Source organism: Procambarus clarkii, chromosome 75 (assembly GCF_040958095.1).
Source record: "Procambarus clarkii isolate CNS0578487 chromosome 75, FALCON_Pclarkii_2.0, whole genome shotgun sequence".
Taxonomy (NCBI): Eukaryota; Metazoa; Arthropoda; class Malacostraca; order Decapoda; family Cambaridae; genus Procambarus; species Procambarus clarkii.
The window spans coordinates 28,209,188-28,215,187 of NC_091224.1; positions in this window are offsets into that span (position 1 = coordinate 28,209,188).

The following is a 6,000-nucleotide window of genomic DNA, read 5'->3' on the forward strand; positions in this document are numbered from 1 at the left end:
TTTATCATTTCATAAGAAAAAAATTATAGTAAATATATTAATTCAGGAAAACTTGGCTTATTAGGCAAATCGGGCCTTGAATAGTAGGCTGAGAAGTGAGTTCTGGCTACTAGGTACGACATATATATATATATATATATATATATATATATATATATATATATATTTATATATATTTATATATATTTATATATATATATATATATATATATATATATATATATATATATATATATATATATAATATATACACGAGTATATATGACCTATGACCATTCTGCACAGATAGAGCTTCACATCGAGAGCTGATAAAGATAGATAACGACTGTTGGTTGTCGGTAACTTTAACTTGAAACCCATAGACTGGGAAGCATATGAAGCTAGAACAGAGGCTTTTTGGACTTGTAGATTCGTAAACCTCATCCTGGAAACATTTATGTATCAACACATTAAACAAGTTACGAGGATGAGGGAAGGGGATGTTCCCTCCATGCTGGAGTTGATATATACAGCAAAGAAGAGATATTTGACATTCAGTACCTTCCTCCCTTGGATAAAAGTGACCATGTCTTTTTGGGAATAAAGTATGCAATGCGCTATAATCTGGAAGAAAATGAGGAGGTTGAAGCAGTTGAAAAACCTGATTTCAGCAGAGGTCAATATGGGGAACTCAGACATTTCTTTAGGGATTTGACTGGAAAGACTTGCTGTTAGGAAATGAAGTAAATGAGATGTATGTCAAGTTTTGTGAATTATAGGATTAAGGCACAACAAAATTTATACCAAAGCAGAGATGCAGGACTATGAAACAGGATTGGTTTAACAGAAACTGCGAGAGGGCCAGAGACCAAAAGACACAAAAATGGAATCAATACAGGAAGAGGCCAAACCCCCAAACATACCAGTGATACAAAGATGCGAGAAACAACTACACGGCAATGAGGAGAGATGTGGAAAGAAATTTTGAAAAGGGGATTGCGGACAAATGTAAAACAGAACCAGGTAAAATCTTCGAAGATACAATTGACGATTTACTATAAAACCAAAAAAACGGCCAACCTACTCATGAGAAACTCTCCAGACACAAAGCAGAACGCTTTAAAAGAGACCAACGTCGTCTATGCCTTCAAATGCCCTCTTGGGGACTGTAAGCCTCAAAGAACTCAGTATATAGGCAAGACAACAACATCTCTTTCCAGGCGATTAACGATGCATAAGCAACAGGGCTCCATTAAGGAATATATAATCTCTTCCCACAACCAAACCATCACCAGAAAAATCTTAACAAACAACACAGAAATAATCGATAGATACAACGATAGCAGGCGGCTTGACATCTGCGAGGCACTACACATCAAGAAGTCAACACCAGCAATCAACAGCCAATTAATGCACAACTATATTCTACCCAATTCAAGACTCCGCACCAATATAGAAGCATCAAGAAATATGGGCCAATAGGCCCTTTGCAGTTACTTCCATTCTTCCCTTTAATTTACCCAATTTATACCTATTGTTTCGTGTTCTGTCTTGTGTTGAAAGTTTTGTTCACCTCATCCAAAACAGTTGTAACATATCACCTCACCCAAATGCGGGTATATAAGATGAAAGCTGTTTAAATTATAGCATAGTAGAACTCAGTTTAGTGTTTGCAGGTTATAGTTGTGTGTGTGTTAACTAAAGTCTTTGAAAATGTAATAAGTTATTATGAAACGCGTTCAAGTGTCGCGTCAGACTAGAAATAAAAATGAATTTTGGAGAATTGATTTTTCAATTACCATCAACAGTGAAAAGAAACATAAGAAATATTGAGAAAATTCGTGTTAGAATTATAAATCTTACTTTTTCGGTCAAATTTAATAATATATGTTTACAAGAAAGACTGCTACCCATATATATATATTATATATATATATATATATATATATATATATATATATATATATATATATATATATATATATATATATATATATATATATATATATATATATATATATATATATATATATATATATATATATGTCGTACCTAGTAGCCAGAACGCACTTCTCAGCCTACTGTGCAAGGCCCGATTTGCCTAATAGGCCAAGTTTTTCTGAATTTATATTTTTTTCTTATGAAATGATAAATCTGTCCATTTGATTATGTATGATATATATATCTTTAGAAATAAATATATCTTTGATATCCCCAGAGTCAAACTTAATCTGTGTAAACACTCTATGCAAATAAAGGGACCCTGAATGCTAAGGGACCCTAAGAATTTATCTACTTAAAATTATCTGTTAGATTAAGGACCTGCCCGAAACGCTGCGCGTACTAGTGGCTTTACAAGAGTGTAAATACTGTACTATGCTATGTATTCTCACAAACCCAATGTACCTTATTGTATATAAATAAATAAATAAATAAAGTTATTCTACTTTATTTTGTTTTAGTGTAACTTAAGTAATTAATTACATTGTAATTATAATATCATAGTAAGTAAGGTTTTATCTTATAGAATTATTAATTGTTAGTTGATTTGTAGTGGCCATCTATTGAAAGTACCTTAAGCAATCTACCTCATCTTGTGTATAATTATATATATTCTTTTTTTTATATCTAGATCTTTTTATAATTGTCTTTTTTGTTTTTTTTCTGTCAAACAGTCCTCTTATGCAATCTATTATTGACCCAGACCTAAACCTCTTAGCTAGTATCCATGACAATCATCACTTTAATGATCAAAATTGCAGGTATTATACAGCACATTATGTAAACAATGTATTAACATGTAATCACAATGTTTCTGTAACTTGAATGTAAGATCTCTAAGCAAACACTTTGGTGATGTTAATGTCCTGATTCAAACAGGTGACAACAAATTCTCTTTTATTGTGTTTACTGAAACGTTGTTGAAAGAGGACACTACTCAACTCTACAACATACCTAACTACTCAGCTATTCACAACTGTCGTCCTGTACAAAGAGATGGTGGTACGTCTCTTTGCTACCACCAAGAACTGATTTGCTTAAAAGTAATTAAAACTAGAGACCCTTACCTTGAGGTTACCTTGAGGTGCTTCCGGGGCTTAGCGTCCCCGTGGCCCGGTCGTCGACCAGGCCTCCTGGTTGCTGGACTGATCAACCAGGCTGTTGGACGCGGCTGCTCGCAGCCTGACGTATCTCCCTTGTGGAGAGTATATATTTGCCTGTTTCAGAGTCAAGGGTAGTGAGGCTGTCCTGACTGTGGGAGCAGTCTACAGAATTCCTAACACTGATGTGACAGAATTTAACTTAAACCTTAGAAATCTAATACTAGAGAACAGACTGAACAAAAACCACTTAATTATTTCTGGTGACTTTAACGTTGACCTCTGCGAGCCTGAACACCCTACTGCTGTTAGCTTCCTCAACTGTATGAATTCCTGCTTCCTCATACCCTTAATCACTAGACCTACTAGAATCACTGACAGTACTGCCACGACTCTAGATCACATCTGGACCAACATAACCTCTCCGCTTACTTCAGGTATAATCACCGATAGCACTACAGACCATTACCCCACATTTCTCTTAACTAACATTAGCAAACCACCTCTAGAGACAAGGGAGTTAAGCTTTAGGCTGCACAATGAAACTGTTATAGACAATTTTATAACTGCTGCTGATAATGTCAACTGGGAGTCCGAGTTAGGTAACATAGGGGACATCAACCTAGCAGTGCAATCTTTTCTTAAAAAAACTCTTAGCCTTTATAACACCCACTGTCCTATGCTTACAAAACAAGTCACAACCAAAAGGCTTAACAATCCCTGGCTTACAAAGGAGATACTTAAATCTATTAATAAAAAACATGACCTTGAGAAGAAGTATAGGTTAGGAACCGTCTCCAAAGAACTTTCAAACTCGTCATTACTATCTAAAATAATTAGAAGAGCCAAAACTAAATACTACGAAGATAAATTTACCCAAACAAAGGGCAACATTAAGAAAACATGGAACACAATTTCATAAATATTGGGATCAAAAATGATTTTAAATAACAAACCAATACTCCTGTCCAATAACGATGGTCAGCTTTCAGCCTCAGTTTCTGCTATAAGTTCAATAGGTTCTTCTCTTCCATTGGGAAGAGAAGAAGGTTCTTCTCTTCCCTTGCAAATGATATTCCAACTTCCAGTACTGATGTTAAGGACTATCTTACAGGTAACTATCCACAGTCTCTGTACCTAAAGCCTGTTAATTCCACTGACGTTAATGAGATAATCCTTTCCCTTACAACCAAGTCTAGTGCCCTTGAGGAGATACCAACTTGAATTTACAAAAAAGCCTCCAGAACTTTAGCCCCTGCTATTGCTTTGCTCTTCAACAAGTCATTTGAACTCCAAACCTTTCCAGATATTCTAAAAAAAGCGAGAGTAACGCCTGTCCACAAATGTGGTGATCTCACAGATGTTAACAACTACAGACCTATATCAATCCTGCCTAACTTGTCAAAAATATTTGAAAAACTAATCTACAAGCAGCTTTACTCTTATCTAGCCAAACACAATATACTTAGCTCTTGTCAATAAGGCTTCAGACCCAAAAAAGCACTAACGATGCACTTATTAGTATGATTAACTTGATTTATGCAGCTCTTGATAAAAAGGAGTTCCCTGTTGGGTTATTTGTGGACCTGCGTAAGGCTTTTGACACTGTCAACCACCAAAACCTTCTTCTTAAATTACATCATTATGGAGTCAGAGGACACTCCCTGCATTACCTCAAATCCTACCTTACTGACAGGCTCCAGTATGTTTCTGTGAATAATACAATTTCTCCCACCCTACCCATCAACATCGGTGTTCCTCAGGGCAGCATACTTGGCCCTCTCCTCTTTTTCATCTACATTAATGACCTTCCAAATGCCTCCCAACACCTCAAACCAATTCTATTTGCTGACGACACAACCTTCATTTACTGCAGTCCTGACCCCCTTGCTCTAAATGCCACAGTAAATACTGAGCTAAATAAAGTCCATCTTTGGCTAACTGCCAACAAACTCACCCTTAACATTGACAAAACTTTATATATTCTGTTTGGCAATAAATCCTCTAATCAAATAAATCTCAAAATAAACATTACCCAAATTTGTAACAAATTAGATGGCAAGTTCCTTGGCATTCTCATTGACCACAAGCTGAATTTCCAGGGACACATTCTAAACATATCAAAAAAAGTTTCAAAAACTGTGGGCATTCTTTCTAAGATCAGATATTATGTACCACGCCCTGCCCTGGTGACTCTCTATTACTCCCTTATCTATCCATATCTCAACTATGGTATTTGTGCTTGGGGCTCTACTAGGGCGTGTCGATGCATAAGCAACAGGGCTCCATTAAGGAACATATAATCTCTTCCCATAACCAAACCATCGCCAGAGAAATCCTAGTAAACAACACAGAAATCATCGATAGATACAGCGATAGCAGGCGGCTTGACGTTTGCGAGGCACTACACATCAAGAAGTCAACACCAGCAATCAACAGCCAATTATTGCACAACTATATTCTACCCACCTCAAGACTCCGCTCCAATATAGAAGCATCAAGAAATATGGACCAATAGGCTTTCTACAAACACTTCTATTCAATACCCATTGTTTCTGTTCTGTCTTGTGTTGATACTTTTAATACCCTATTAATATCCCCTCTTGTTCTGTCTTGTGTTAATGCCACATCACCCCTCCCACCTCACTCAAATGTAGATATAAAATCAGAGATACGTAAGTTCTAATCAGTTGTGTATTTGTGAAGTCTTTGAAAATGTAATAAGTTTTACGAAACGCGCCCGTGTCGCGTCAGACTAGAAATAAAAATGAATTTTGGAGAAGTGATTTTTGATTTACCTCCAACAGTGAAGCGTAATGTACGAAAGATTGAGAAAATTCGTGTTAGAATTATTAATCTTACTTTTTCGGTCATATTTAATAATATATATATATATATACAACTTTAGAACACTTTCCCA